Genomic DNA, 14749 nt, shown 5'->3' with positions numbered 1-14749 from the left:
GTCGGTTCGGAGCACATTATAAAGCAAGGGTCTTCCCTACCCACACTCAGCTTTCCAACGTGCTTTTCCGATCGCATACGTCGCCCCCAGTTTTGAGGATTCCTTCCTAACAGACTAAGTATTAAAGAACCATTTCAGGCTGTTTTCGTTCTGTCCAAAGTGAGTTCTTAACGCTGCCTGTGGGAATCCTGGCTTTGTTCTTAACTTAATGGTGCTGTGTTAAGTGAGTGAAGATGGGTTTTCTTTATCATCTCATGAATGTTTCTTTATTTCAAGTTACTCACTGTCATAAAATCAGAATTGCCTTAGATTTTAGCAAATTACTTTTTTCTCTTTTATGATTATCACAGGTGTACAAGCCGTTGCTTCACATGAGTTTAAGTCCTTGGTCCTCCTCTGTCTGGGAGGCTGTCATACTGAGATGTGCTGCAACAGTGGGGTGACAGGGAGGCAGTTTAGCTCTCAACTGGCAGGCAAGGGGCGCATCCGATGCAGGAGCGGTGACAGGTGGTCGGCACCAGAGACACGGAGACTCACCAGACTGCAAATCACAGGACGCCGGTTGGTCACCTGCTCCTCGGGGGCTGTGAGGGCAGCCCTCCCGGCAAGCCCGACCTGCCCACGTCTGGGGAGAGCGGCTCAGCATTACCAGCAGCTGCTGTATCAACGCCAATCAGGGAACGCCCGCTCCGGGGGTGCAGAAGTGCAAAAGGAGATCAAGAACGAAACACAAGGGAGAAGACTGACCCCTTCAGTGAAGCACCGCAGGTGGGCAGACTCCCGCCGGGAACCGGCCGGCTCCAGTGCCGCACCTGCCTGGCTCATCGCCCTCAGCGCAAATGTACAAACAAACACGAAAATAAGTAACACAGCGACGTAATTTAATGCACATGAACGTGACCAGACGCAGTGCTGGGGGCACACAAATCTGAGTTGGGCAGCGCCTACCTGGACTCTGATTTAGCTTATAAATCCTACATTTCATCATAACCCATTAAATGAGATTAACTGCTATGGGCTTATCACGCCCACCCTCCAAACTCATACATTGATGTTCTAACTGGCAGGAGCTCAGGATGTGACTGTATTTGGAGACGGAGCCTTTAGAGAGGTGATGAAGTTAAACTTGGTTAACCCAACCTTCCTCAGAAGAAGAGGGAATTTAGACACAGACACCAGGGGTGCTGGAGCACAGAGGAGGACCACGTGACTTGCCAACGAGGAGATGGCCGTCCGCAAGCCAGGGAGGGAGGCCTCAGAAGAAACCAAACCCACCGACACCTTGCTCTTGGACTTGCAGCCTCTGGCCCTGGGAGAAGAGCTGTCGTCTGCTGTCTCAGTCACCGAGCCCGAGGCGGTTTGCCATGGGAGCCCGCGGAGACCAGGACACGAGGAGAAAACCAGCATGCCTGCTGCCCCTGCACCAGGGATCTGAACGGAAACACTGTCAAGAAGCAGAAACCATCGTCCCCGTCCCCGCCCTCAAGAGTGACACCTTCATTCGGAGAAGCGGGGCTTGACCACAGACCCACTGATGCACTTTGAGAAGATGGCCCAGGGAGGGAGGAGGGGGGCCCCAGGGTCTGCCACCCAGATTCTCAGAGCTGCTGCTCACCTCACCCCAGAGCCCAGAGTTCACCCCTGAAGATGCAGGGGCAGGGCAGCGCCTCACCACTGAGGGGTCCTCCAGGGATGCCCCCAAGGTTGGGGGTATGAAAAGGGCTCCCCCTTTGCTGCTTGGTTCTCCCCTTTCTCCAAAAGGAGCATCTGCTTTTCTGCAGTGCACCTGTCAGATGGTTAGAATAACGATGCCACTGTCCCTCAAGGAGCCTGGATCGCCTACAAAAGCTCCTGGTGGAGAAGCAGGTGCTGGAGGTCCTCGCCCCATCCTGGAAGGGCCTCAGAGGAGAGGGTGGCAGAGGGAGGAGGGTCCCCGCAGACAGAGCTGGGACAGGGCCCCGGCGCCGGGCTCGAGCTCCCAGGAAACCCGCGTGCGGGCACTGAGCTCACTCACGGCTGAAGGGGAGGAATTTGGGATCAGAGATCTGGCAACAGATTCGCCCTCCAGACCGAGTTTAAGCTCTCAGCTGGTTACCTGTTAGCTGGGGGTCCTTAAACAGACTTCTTGGACAAGCGATGTCTCAGCGCTCCCACCTGTAAAACAGGACGAATTCACCCAGCTCCTAGGTTTTCTGGAAAGCTCAGTAATGGGCGAGGATGCTCTGCAAACTGTGGAGGAAACTTGTCAGAACCCTTAATATCTTACTTGTCCGTCCGCACGTGGCCGACGGCGCGGGCCACTGTGTTTAGCTTCATGCTTGTGCTGAGTTAACGTCCCTCGCTCTGTTCAGCTTCCGAGACCGTAAAAAAATGTCCCCACATTCCTGTTTCCGTCTCCACTGGCCGTCACTCAAGAAAACTTTGGTGACAAAGAAGGCATTGTCCCTCCTCCTATGGAGCCCAGGGTTCCCATTAGATGGAAAACAGACACAGTTCATGAGAGACCAGTGATCGCTGGTCACAGCCCGTGTCTGGGACATTTGTGTAAGGACAGAATGTTCTTAGAAGCCCTCATATGGGAATGAACCCTAATGGGCTGTGGGCGCGGGGTGACTGGTAAACTGTGGACTTTGGGTGACGACGTGGCAGCTGTAACACATGCGCCGCTCCGCTGGGGGGATGTTGATGGGAGCGCTGTGCACGTGTGGGGGGAGGGGGTCTGTGAGAAATCTCTGCGCCTTCCTCTCAGGCTTGCTGTGAATCTAAGACTGCTCTAAAAACACAAGGTCTTCTTTTTTTTTTTTTTTTTAACCAATCACAGAATCCTAGAATTTTGATGCCAGAAGAGGCTTTAGAAATCTGACCAAGGATGCTGTTCTCAGGGTCCTTGCGGGTCTTAGGCAGTTCCAGGGTGCCCGGAATATTTTCAAATTTTGAAAAGTCTCTTATAAAATTTTGTCCCATGACGAAACTGACAAAAGAGATGTGTCTCTGCTTTTGGCTAGAGTTACATCTACTCGATGTGGTACAACCGACTGACTTACCCTGATCAGAATTTGGCCGTTATGTGTTCCTCCCAAAGAGTAATAAAAATTCTTTGAAAATATAGTTTGCTGATGGTTTTGATACAAAAGTCTTATGAAACATGGGAAAATCATGACACAGATGATCAGAAGGCTGGGATCCATTGATTTCATCAATCTCTTATTTCGCCTATGAAGAAACTGAGGCTCAGAGACACTGGCACTTCTGAGACTGTCTGGGGAGGGAGCCCGGGCTCTTGAACTGGGGTCCAAATCCATCCACACAACATCACGGGAAGAACAGTGGCCAGAAGCAAGCCTCAAGGAGGGACCAACTTCCAGCAGGGTCGTCACAGCCCCTACTGGGAAGTTCACTCCCTGAGATCAAGAGCAAGTGTCCGACAGGAGCACCTACGTACATACAAGCATTACTCACAGAGGTAAAGGGGGACATTGATGGGAATACAATCATAGTTGGAGATTTTAACACTGCATTAACATCACTAGACAGATCTTCCAGACAGAAAATAAACAAGGCAACAGAGAAATTAAATACTACAATAGAAAAGCTAGATTTGGTGGATATTTTCAGAGCATTACACCCCCCAAAAATAGGATATACATTCTTTTCAAGTGCACATGGAACATTTTCCAGGATCGATCATGTACTTGGGCACAAAAGAAACCTCAACAATTTTAAGAAGATAGAAATTATCTCAAGCATCTTTACTGACCACAATGCCATGAAACTGGAAATCAACAACAGAGAAACAAAGGAGAAAAAAAGGAAAGCATGGAGATTAAACAATATGTTATGAAAAAACAATGGATCAATGAGGAAATCAAAGCTGAAATTAAAAAATACCTTGAGACAAATGATAATGAAAGCACAACCACTCAAAACCTATGGGACAGAGCAAAGGCAGTGCTAAGAGGGAAGTTTATAGCGATACAGGCCTTCCTCAAAAAAGAAGAACAATCTCAAATAAACAATTTAACCCATCACCTGAATGAATTAGAAAAAGAAGAACAAAAAGCAGCAGAAGGAAGGAAATAATAAAGATCAAAGAGGAATTAAATACCATAGAGATTAACAAGACCATAGAAAAAATCAACCAAACCAAAAGCTGGTTTTTTGAAAAAGTAAATAAAATCGACAAACCTCTGGCCAAACTCACAAAGAAGAAAAAAGAGAGAACACAAATTAGCAAAATAAGAAAGGAAAATGGAGAAATTACAACAAACAAAATAGAAATACAGAATATCATACGAGAATATTATGAAAAACTATATGGAACCAAACTGGATAACCTAGAGGAGATGGACAAGTTTCTGGAAACATACTGTCCACCAAAACTGAATCAAGAAGAATCTGAACACTTGAACAATCCGATCACTAGAAAGGAAATAGAAATAGCAATTAAAAACCTCCCTACAAATAAAAGTCCAGGACCGGACGGCTTCACCGGGGAATTCTACCAAACATACAAAGAAGAACTCATACCAGTCCTTCTCAAACTCTTCCAGACGATTGAAAAGGAGGGAATACTCCCAAACTCATTCTATGAAGCCACCATCACCCTGATACCAAAACCAGGCAAAGACACTACAAAAAAAAGAGAATTATAGGCCAATATCACTGATGACCATAGACGCCAAAATCCTCACCAAAATTTTATCAAATAGAATCCAACAACACATAAAAAAGATTATACATCATGACTAAGTGGGGTTCATCCCAGGGACACAAGGCTGATTCAACATATGCAAATCAATCAATGTAATACATCACATCAACAAGAGAAAGGACAAAAACCACATGATCATCTCAACTGATGCAGAAAAAGCATTTGATAAAATTCAACACCCATTTATGATAAAAACTCTCGCCAAAGTGGGTATAGAGGGAACATATCTCAACATAATAAAAGCTATATATGACAAACCTACAGCCAGCATAGTACTCAACGGTGAAAAACTCAAAAGCTTCCCACTAAAATCTGGGACAAGACAAGGATGCCCACTATCACCACTCCTATTCAACATAGTCCTGGAAGTCCTAGCCACAGCAGTCAGGCAAGAGAAAGAAATAAAAGGGATCCAAATTGGAAAAGAAGAGGTAAAAGTGTCATTATATGCTGATGACATGTTACTATATATAGAAAACCCTAAAAGGTCCACACAAGAGCTACTAGAGCTGATTGAAGAATTCAGCAAGGTAGCAGGTTACAAAATTAACGTTCAAAAATCAGTTGCATTTCTTTACACTAACGATAAATCAATAGAAGAAAGTAAAGAAACAATCCCCTTTAAAATAGCACCCAAAGTAATAAAATATCTGGGAATAAACCTAACCAAGGAGGTGAAAGAATTATACACAGAAAACTATAAACCATTGATGAAGGAAATTAAAGAAGACTTTAAAAAATGGAAAGATATTCCATGCTCTTGGATTGGAAGAATCAATATTGTTAAAATGGTCACACTGCCCAAGGCAATCTACAGATTTAATGCAATCCCTATCCAATTACCCAGGACATATTTTACAGAACTAGAAAAAATCATAATAAAATTCATATGGAACCATCAAAGACCTAGAATTGCCAAAGCATTACTGAAGAGAAGGAAAGAGGCTGGAGGAATAACTCTCCCAGACTTCAGACAATACTATAGAGCTACAGTCATCAAGACAGCATGGTATTGGTACCAAAACAGACATATAGACCAATGGAACAGAATAGAGAGCCCAGAAATGAACCCACAAACTTTTGGTCAACTCATCTTTGACAAAGGAGGCAAGAATATACATTGGAATAAAGACAGTCTCTTCAGCAAATGGTGTTGGGAAAACTGGACAGCAGCATGTAAAACAATGAAGCTAGAACACTCCCTTACACCATATACAAAAATCAACTCAAAATGGATTAAAGACTTAAACATAAGACAAGATACAATAAACCTCCTAGAGGAAAACATAGGCAAAACATTATCTGACATATATCTCAAAAATTTTCTCCTAGAAGAAATAAAAGCAAGAATAAACAAATGGGACCTAATGAAACTTACAAGCTTCTGCACAGCAAAGGAAACCAGAAATAAAACAAGAAGAAAACCTACGGAATGGGAGAAAATTTTTGCAAGTGAAACCGACAAAGGCTTGATCTCCAGAATATATAAGCAGCTCATACGACTCAATAAGAAAAAAATAAACAACCCAATCCAAAAATGGGCAGAAGACCTAAACAAGCAATTCTTCAAGGAAGACATACAAATGATCAAAAAGCACATGAAAAAATGCTCAATATCACTAATTATCAGAGAAATGCAAATCAAAACTACAATGAGGTATCACCTCACACCAGTCAGAATGGCCGTCATTCAAAAATCCACAAATGACAAATGCTGGAGAGGCTGTGGAGAAAGGGGAACCCTCCTTCACTGCTAGTGGGAATGCAGTTTGTTGCAGCCACTGCAGAAAACAGTATGGAGATTCCTCAAAAGACTAGGAATAGACTTACCGTATGACCCAGGAATCCCACTCCTGGGCTTGTATCCAGAAGGAACCCTACTTCAGGATGACACCTGCACCCCAATGTTCATAGCAGCACTATTTACAATAGCCAAAACATGGAAACAGCCTAAATGTCCATCAACAGGTGACTGGATAAAGAAGAGGTGGTATATTTATACAATGGAATACTACTCAGCCATAAAAACCGACAACATAATGCCATTTGCAGCAACATGGATGCTCCTGGAGAATGTCATTCTAAGTGAAGTAAGCCAGAAAGAGAAAGAAAAATACCATATGAGATCGCTCATATGTGGAATCTAAAAAACAAAAACAAAAACAAACAAACAAACAAAAACAAAGCGTAAATAAAGGACAGAAATAGACTCAAAGACAGAGAATACAGACTTGTGGTTACCAGGGGGGTGGAGGGTGGGAAGGGATAGACTGGGATTTCAAAACTGTAGAATAGACTACACTGTATAGCACAGGGAAATATACACAAAATGTTATGATAACTCACAGAGAAAAAAATGTGACAATGAGTGTGTATATGTCCATGAATAACTGAAAAATTGTGCTGAACACTGGAATTTGACACAACATTGTAAAATGATTACAAATCAATAAAAAATGTTAAAAAAAAAGAACTGTAACATAACTTATTAATAATTTTGTGTTGATTATATGTTGAAGTGATAATATTTGGACATATTGGGTTAAATAAAGTATATCATTTAAATTAAAAAAAAAAAAAAGAGCAAGTGTTCGAACCCTGCATGATGGCCTCACGGACACCAGAGGCGCCTGGCTCGTCTGACACACTTCTCTCTGCACAGCTCAGCTGTGCATGGAAAGCGCTGAGCACACATTTGGGCATTGGCTGTTTGGGGTGTATCGGAGCACACTGAGCCCCTTTGGGAGTCCATCTTCCCAACGCGTGTGGAAGTGTGGTTCCAGGCCTGTCAACGGCGCCCGCTCACCTCCCTCCATGGTTACAATTCCTAGTTTTCCTCCCAGCCGCTGGCACTGACGGTGTCATCACAGAGGGATCCGTGACAGTGAGGTCGCCCTGCTTGGCTCCACCCTGTGCTGGGCGTGCCCTCACTACAAGACTGGGTGGGAAAGGCACTGAAGCCACTGCAGGACTGTCCCAGGCCCGCGGGAGGGCGAGGCCTCTGGGCTCCCGCTGGGCGGCGACAACTTAGACAGTGGCCGTGGCTTCCCGGAGCACTGGGTGCCCCGTGGCTGTGGCGTGTGAGGTGGTACCCAGGCCCACCTTGGCATTTCTGCTTCCTCCGGGCTGCACACACCGGGCTGGATAAACTCGGCAGATGAAGGTGAGGGCAAAAGGGCCACCACCTCACGGTCAGTCCCTTGACTGGGGGACAGTGTAAGCAACCAGTCCCATGCAGATCTTTAAGGCGAGACTGCTTACTCTGGGCTCAGACCTTGAGGGAACCAGAAGGTCCAACACCAGCATTTGGTCAACAACAAAATGGTAAAGATCAAATGGATGTTACAAAATCTCTTAATAGTCACTGGGTGATGGACACCAATTTCAGCAAAGCAGGTCAAAGTCTACAAACCAGGATTTTAAGGGTGGAGCGCAGTTCCTTCTGGCTGACGCGCTGGTTCCCACAATTAGCTGCTGGAGTTCCCAACAGACCTTCCCGTGGGCCCGCTGCTGTCTCCGCCCAGCAGCCCCACTGTCCACGTGCACAGCTCGGTAAGTCTGGTTCGGGGCTGCTTCTACATCAAAGAGCAGGCGTACACACTAAAAAAAGACTGTCACTGACTACAAGCTTTAGCCAGTGACCAAGGTCCGGTCGTGTTCCGCCCACAGCTGTGTGACCTGGGCTCCCCCGAACCTTCCTCCTCCCGGGACAGCTGGGGGCCTTCCTGCTTCACGGTTTCACAAGCGCAGCTGTGGAATGCTACATGCGATGAAGAATAAGGGCTCTATTTTAATCCTGAGTCTAAGAAACTAGAAATAAGCTAGAGGGCCAAATATTTATGCCAATAATACAACGTTAACTCCCGTGACTTTCTCAGTTCTCACCCCCGTCCCCCCGCAGCTCTCTGGCTCTTCCCTGAAGATCACAGTGGCCTCGTTATATGGCCTCCCTCCCTCCAGTCCATCCTCATCAGTCTGGTCACGTCACTCCCCTGCTCTGTCCTCATACACGTGTGTCCCACGTGGCACTTTGTGGTTATCATTTTATCTGCATTCTCGCTTCTGTATTTGCCACCACCTCCCAACACCCTGTCTTCGGGCGTAAGCAACAACTAGGAGACCCCACCAAGGCCTTGTGTTCTTCCCTGTGCCTCAGGGCCTCTGTTTGTGCTGTCACGTCTGCCTGTCCTGCAGCTCTCCTGACACGCCCACACCAGGTCCGAGCCCGTGCCCTGCCCTCCGGCCAGGGTCTCCAGGAGGAGGAAGGCACCTCATCCTCTTGGCCCAAAATACTTCGTAGGCTTCTTCTCATGGTATTGAACATGAAGCCACAGAAATTCACACATGAGCAGTCCACCCACGTGGCCTCACCTCCCGCCACTGTTATACTGAGTTCTGAATCTATGAAAATACTTGTGATCTGGCCCCCAGCATGTGATGGATAAATAGGAAGGGTGAATATAAGAACAATTTTATAGAAACATTTATTACCAGATTTTGGTACAGTCGTCTGTACTTGAAATAGCTTTTATTTATTTTTTTTAAATAAAGGAGAAGCGTTTGGGATCACTGGGAATGTGGGAGGGTGGCGTTACCAGAATGCTGGCTGTGGCCATGTGTCTGTGGGACTCTCAAGGCAGGAACAGCAGGACAACCTCCTAAGTCACACCATCTACACTCAGAGAACCGCCACTACGTGAAGGCAGCACGAGGCCTGACAGCTGCTGAGGCGCGGGCGGCGGGGGTCCTGCCGTCCAAGCACAGAGCAGCGCCTGCGGGGCCCGTGCACAGAGACACGGTGACGCAGGCGAAGGGGGCGCCCGGGGCGTGCGGTAAGACACACGCTGTGGATTAACTTACGGGGCACTCGGGTCCCTACACTGGTGTTAAGAATATGAAGTAAATGCTTAAAGGGATCCAAGTACATTATAAAGCCCCTTGCACCTGGCGCTGGGCTTCCCTTGTGCGTCTACACCCGCTGCCACCAAACCTGAAGAAGGCTGTGTCCCTGCTCGTCCCACCCTCTCCTCTGGGAAGACCTCCAGGTCTGCAGGTGGCCGTCCCTACTCGTGCAGAGAATCACACTTCAGGAAATAATCGGCACAGACGCCAAACAAGCGTGCAGTTTGTTCAGAGCCACATGCACATCGGAGACTCCAGGGCTGGGCCACCCTCAGTCAGAACAAGATGGAGATGCGAGGTCAGCTGCTGAGGTCGCCCAGCGGGCTGGAGGCAGAACCCCAACCCAAATCCAAGGGAAAAGGAAAAGTGCTTCCCCCAGAACTCTTCTGAACCTCGCTTGGGTTTAATTTGGTTTCCTGTCCCCATGGCACCAAGACGGAAGCTGAGTGAGGGAGAAGAGGGGACCTTCACAGAAGCAGAACCGGTCACAGCACAGCCGATGACCCCACCTGACTGGTGCTGCCTGGCTGCCCCCGGGGGAAGACTCAGAGGAGAGGTTCACAGTCCTGAGAGCCCGCCTCTGCGCCAGGATGGCGACCCTGGTGACACATGCCCAGCGTAAGTCACAGCGGGAGCCGTCGGGGGGCTCCTCGTCCACTTCATCCTCCCGGAGGTGGGGAGGCCGTGGTCTGAAAAGAGCAGTGATTAGTGGTCCCAAAATAGAAAGTAACTGAAAGGCAACTTTCTCACGGGCTGACTGATCCAGAAATGATGGAAGGAAAAGGCTGAACTCCCATCAGAAGACCATGTCTAAACTTGGAGACTCGCTCTGCGAGGCACGCCCGGGCCACCCACAGCCGCCGCGGCCCCGCACGCCCCCAGCACCGCAGGAGAGGACGGGCCACGTGGCCTCTCCCGGGGGCACGGCCCGGGGGGGCACTCTCGAAGCGCTGCTGGCGGCTTCTAAACCAGCCCACCTTCCTGCTGACGTCGACAACGTGCCATTTAGTTAAGTGGTCGGTCAGGTATCTGAAGCCGACATTTGTTTGCTCTGTAGAAATGCTAGAAAGTGCCATTTTTAAATGCCAAGATATTTTGGGTTTGTTTGTAAAACAGGAGGACAATTTTTCCAAAGAAGATCTACAAACGGCTCACAAGCGTGTGAAAAGACGCTGAGCATCACGGGCCGTCGGGGAGCTGCACGCCAGGGCCGCAGGGCACCGCCTCACCCGCCGGCGCGGCCGGCAAGGAGGGCGAGCCGGGCAGCGGCGCGCGGCGGTGAGGACGCGAGGGGCCGCGGCCCCTGCACACAGCAGCAGGCACGTCACCGCGCAGCTGCGGCGGGGCCGGAACGGCCACTTACCCAAAACCTGAGCAGAATTATTCTACGATCCAGAAGTCCTGCTCTGGGTACACGCCTCCAAGCACAGAAAGCAGAGTCCAGAAGAGACATGTGCTCCCACGTTCACAGCAGCATCGTTAACGGCGGCCAAAAGGAGGAAGCAACGCACGTCCCCTGACAGATGATGGATAAACAGAGTGTGGTCCATCCATACGTTGTTCAGCCTTAAAAGGAGAGAAGTCCTAGCACATGCTACCGATGGACGAGCCTCGAGGACGCTGTGCTCAGTGAAATGCTTCAGTCACAGAAGGACAGACACCATACGACCCCACTTGCGTGGGGGAACGGGGGTCGTCAGCTCCAGGGACGGGCGGCTTCGGAGGGGCGCCAGGGCGGGGGGCGGGGGGCAGGGGACGGGGAGCGACTGTTCGGTGGGTGCAGAGCCTCAGTTCTGTAAGAGGAAAGGACGCTGGAGGCAGACGGTGGCGCTGGCCGTGCAGCTACCTGGTGCGCTTAGCGCCGCTCACCTGGACGCTTAACGATGGTGAAGATGGTCGATTTTATGTTACGTGTATTTTAACACAATATTTTTAATGTGAGGATTAAAAACTAGAGAAGATACACTCGACGAGAACGGCCTGTTGTCCTGCTGTTTTGTTTCAGCACGCTCTTGAGCCAGAAGTTGGATGTATGATATATATCAAAACTTGGTGGTGGTGAGTGCGTTTGTTTAAAATCTAAACCGTCTGATGTCTTCACAGAAGAGGCACACAGGCCAAATTTCAAGGCACTGAGTCAACAAAATGCATCAGAGGAATGCACGGTTATTCACAGACGGCAGGTTTCAGATTTGCCACATGGTGGACCACTTGGATGGGTCAGAAAGAGCTGGCTGAACACCCCCCACCGAGAAAATGCAGAAGCATGTGCCACAGAAAGTGCGGGTAAACAGAGCAGCACGAACAACTTCACCTCCACTGGTGAAGCCTTTTGAATGAGATGAAATTTGGACGCTCAGGACAAGGGGTCCAGACGACTTGGTGTGAACAAAACAGGGTCTTTCATGAGAGCCCAGGAGATGTTTGAGAAGCGAGTAACCAACCACCCACTGAACAAAATCTCCCTGGTGGGAGAAGACAGCACACAGGAGCCGGGCCGTGGGAAGCCAGAGTGGCAAAGACAGCTTCTGGGGAGCTGAGCCAGGACCGCGAGACCACAGAGCATTGATGGAGGGTTACTGGAAACTGCAGAAGACACAGGGTGCAGAGGCTGTCTACAGTCCAGAACTGAAAAGCTGGGGTCACGAGTCCATCTGAATCGCCTCCCCGGCCTAGAGGCCCTTTGAACTTTGCCCCTACGTGCACAGGGTGGCTCAGCGCCAAGAACCCGTTGCTTCCAGCCTGACTGTGGCCGTTTTCATCCCCAGGTCACAGAGGTCTGGACGTGCGCTTCCCCTCAGCCGGGCACAGTCCTGGCATCTGGACGACTCAGGGCTGATCAGGATGCTAGAACCACGCCAGTTACTTTAACAGAAAGTGTTTAATGTAGGAAATTGGTTGAATAAGTCCTGGAAGACTGAAAAGGCAAAAGGGGTGCCGGAGACGACCCAGAGCTGGTAACGAGGCTGGGGAGCCCAGGGAAGAGGCTGGAGTTCCTAACACCTGGGCCCCCCGGGGCCGGGACTCGGCTGAGGACAGGCTGCTGCTGGCCGGTGCCAGGACCTCAGGGGATGGCCAGACCTCGGGGAGGGAGGACTGCCGGCCGGGCTAGCATTCCTGAAGGGACACTATGAGGCCAGCTCTGGGGATGTGGCAAGTAAACAAATGAATAAAACCCAGAAACGGGTTCTAACGGCTCTTGCCAGAGTAATGAGGCCCTGCTGGGGTGACAGTGCCAGGATAAGGAGTGGAAGAGGAGGGGCAGGTGCTTTCTGTCCCCCAGCTGTCGGAGGGCCTGCGGTGGCAGCTGGCAAGAGGAATGGAGTCCAGCACAGAAGGCGGGTGGGGCTGAGAGATGGGGGCTGGGAGCTGGGTCACCCACGCTGCCTGATCCTAGGTTCCTATCCTGGGCCGGCCTGGCTCCTGCCTCGGCCCTTTCCAGGCCCCGTGGGCAGTCCTGCCATGTTCTCCTGCAGGAGATCAGGGTCCATGCAGGGCCTGACCTCTTGCGCCCGCTCCTCCCTTGGGATGAGGGTCAGGTGCTGCGTCCTTTGCAGCCGCCGCTCCTCCCAGCCTCTCAGGAGCCCCCTGCCCACTCCGACTGGCCAACCGCTCACCCACCTGCAATTGCTGATGTGAAATTTCAAGGCAGGTGGTGTCCACTCCCTCCTGGAGCCCCCAGCGGTGTGTGGATGGTAGAGTGGGAGCCGCCCTTGCACTGAAAGACAGATTCTCACGTGCAAGGTGCCAGCGCAGCTAAGGTGTTACAATGGGAAAAGGCATCGCACAGCCTCGGGGTGCTGTGTCAGCCCTGCCAGCTCCTGCTCTCACCTCTCTGCTCTGAAGTCAGTGGAGTGAAGGGAGAAACGCAAAGTCTGGGTGAAGACACAGGCTGAGTGAGAAACGTGGTCACAGAGCCCAGGAGATGCTGCCCAGCAAGGCCAAGTGATGGCTGGACCAGCCCAAGCAGGGACCTCAGGGGCAGGCTGGGTTTTCCAATTGCACATCTGAGCCAGCAGCCTCCGAGGTCAGAATCAGGGTTAGAGTTCTCCAAGGTTCAGGTTTACAGTGGGACAGGGCAGAATCAGAAAAGTTGATTCTCAGTGGAGAGGGAGGTGCCGAGGGTCTGAGGTCAGGGGTCACAGGGACGCAGCCTCCGCCCCAACTTCATCCTGATTGACAAGTCAGGGCGGGTACCCAGCCCGCAACTCTGCAGGGTCCTGCCAGTGATGAAGTGTAGGTCGTGTGTGTGTATATCCTAAAGTCCAATGAAACTAACTGTTGTGAAGTATAATCAGTGGAGACTACAGAAACCTGGTGGGGGTGTGGGGGTTGAGGACACGTACCCAGGGAAACACTGCAGGAATCCTGAGCCCAAGTGACGCTTCACCAAAACTCGGGGCAGATAAGCCAGCTGATAATACGCATCTGTTCGTTTCTCTCCAGACAACAAGTGTAATTAATTAGCCCACAGATACTAAACAGCAAGACACAAAGTCCCGTTCCTTCCTGAATTCTCAGCTCTGGGCACCAAGCTGTGATCAGGCAGAAGTTTTTCAAATCATCGCCTTGGTTCTCTAAGTGCAGTCCAGGCAGGTGAATGTCACCTTCATATTCCGACAATATTCCACCGGGATCTCCCCACGTCTTCCCTCGATCTCAGAAAAGGCAGACTCAGGAGCTGCTCACTCCCCTCGAAGACCTGCTGTGACTGTGATGGCCGAGTGCATTTTACTGCGCACTAGGATGTAGTCTCAGGGGGTCAGCTCGTGGGACCGCAGAGCATCTGAGGACACACGGTTTCCCCTCCCATCCCAGGAAGCCTTGGGCTCTGCGTGTGCAGGACAGGAAGTTCCAGCCTCTCAGAGGGGAAGCTCCTCGGCTGAGAGACAAATGCTTGCCTTGAGCAGAAACCTTGGCAGAAGTGGGCCCCACGCCCTCTCGTGCCCTGGCTTTGGGAGGAACGGGAACAGGGCAGGAGAGGGCGCAGCACAGAACAGCACTCCCCCCGTCTCTCCCAGCCCTCCCCCGCTCCACCTCACCCCCCGCCTCCATCAGTCATCCTGTGCACACTTACTACCAGGCCAAAGCCTGGAACTGCTGGGCCCTCGAGATGGGACGGGGCCACGTGGGGTC

General features: G+C 50.2%; 1 protein-coding gene and 1 long non-coding RNA gene across 14 annotated transcripts in view; both read right to left on the bottom strand.

The window, feature by feature from the left end:
* The window catches only part of LOC105086277 (ribosomal protein S6 kinase alpha-2), a 375469-nt gene that overhangs the window by 178305 nt on the left and 182415 nt on the right, over nucleotides 1-14749 (bottom strand). The gene's annotated exons all lie outside the window — the stretch shown is intronic.
* The window catches only part of LOC135321467 (uncharacterized), a 49156-nt gene continuing 35267 nt past the window's right edge, over nucleotides 861-14749 (bottom strand). The window contains exons 2-3 of the long non-coding RNA XR_010381184.1: nucleotides 2096-2154; nucleotides 861-2016 (exon numbers count right to left, since the gene is read on the bottom strand). This is a non-coding gene — a long non-coding RNA (uncharacterized LOC135321467). The remainder of the gene's footprint in view (nucleotides 2017-2095; nucleotides 2155-14749) is intronic.

This window comes from Camelus dromedarius, chromosome 6 (assembly GCF_036321535.1).
Source record: "Camelus dromedarius isolate mCamDro1 chromosome 6, mCamDro1.pat, whole genome shotgun sequence".
NCBI classification, from domain to species: domain Eukaryota; kingdom Metazoa; phylum Chordata; class Mammalia; order Artiodactyla; family Camelidae; genus Camelus; species Camelus dromedarius.
Note: the sequence above shows the minus strand (reverse complement) of the source record. Positions and strands in the feature narration are given on the sequence as shown.